General features: G+C 42.6%; 1 non-coding gene across 1 annotated transcript; it reads right to left on the minus strand.

The window, feature by feature from the left end:
- Window positions 1-248: 248 nt before the first annotated feature.
- LOC127133259 (small nucleolar RNA R71) lies at window positions 249-355 on the minus strand. Its single transcript, XR_007807247.1, has one exon. It is a non-coding gene; the product is annotated as a small nucleolar RNA R71 (small nucleolar RNA).
- Between the last annotated feature and the right edge of the window lie 794 nt (window positions 356-1,149).

The following is a 1,149-nucleotide window of genomic DNA, read 5'->3' on the forward strand; positions in this document are numbered from 1 at the left end:
AACAGAGACAATTCGCAGGTCTCGCTACTGAGAACCCAAACCAACATTTAAAAATATTTCTTCAATTAGCAGACACTTTTAAAACCAATGGAGCTTCTCCTGAGGCAATACGTTTAAGATTATTCCCTTTTTCCCTCAGAGATAAAGCCCTATCATGGTTAGATTCCCTTCCATCCAATTCCATTACGACTTGGGATAACCTTAGAAGAGTTTTTCTTGCTAGATACTTTCCCCCGAGTAAGACCGCCGTTCTTCGAAACCATATAACTAGATTTACCCAAAACCAAGGAGAATCGTTGTTCGAAGCTTGGGAGAGATATAAAGAGTTGTTACGAGCATGCCCACATCATGGCTTAGAAAATTGGTTAATCATTCAAACCTTCTATAATGGACTTCATTTTAACACTAAGATGACCATCGACGCTACCGCAGGCGGTGCTCTGATGAACAAACCTTATCCTGAAGCCAGTGCCCTCATCGAAGATATGGCTCAAAACCATCAATCATGGGGAGTCGGACGAGCGACAGTAGAGAAGAAGAAAGCCCAAGGAGGAGTGCATGAACTAAGCTCTATAGACATGATGCAAGCTAAAATGGACGCATTAGCCCTCAAAGTCGAACATATGTGCATAAACCCGAATACTGTAGCCGCAGTCTCGTCGGATTGTAAGATATGTGGAACCAAAGGACACCAACCTGCAGAATGCAGTCTGTTAAACGAAACCCACTCCGAGCAAGTGAACTACACCCAAGGGAACCCATAATCGAATACTTATAACCCTGGATGGAGGAATCACCCGAACTTCTCCTATAAGAACAATAACCCTATCCAAAATAATGCACCTCCGAGACCTAGTTACCAAGCCCCAAGATCAAATCAACCTATGAAACATGTGCCACCAAAGCTGAGCCTTGAGAAAATTATGGAAAATTTTATCACTGCTCAAACCCAACAAAACAAGGACTTCATGAACCAAAACATTCATGTTAACGAATTGATTACTCAATTAGGAACCAAGGTTGACCAAATAGTTACTCATACTAAGATGCTTGAAACCCAGATCTCTCAGGTAGCTTTAAACCAAGCCCCTCAAACCACACCTGGAGGATAATTCCCTGGACAACCTCAACAGAATCCGAGAGGGCAAG

The sequence above is a fragment of the Lathyrus oleraceus genome, chromosome 3, assembly GCF_024323335.1.
Source record: "Lathyrus oleraceus cultivar Zhongwan6 chromosome 3, CAAS_Psat_ZW6_1.0, whole genome shotgun sequence".
NCBI lineage: Eukaryota > Viridiplantae > Streptophyta > Magnoliopsida > Fabales > Fabaceae > Lathyrus > Lathyrus oleraceus.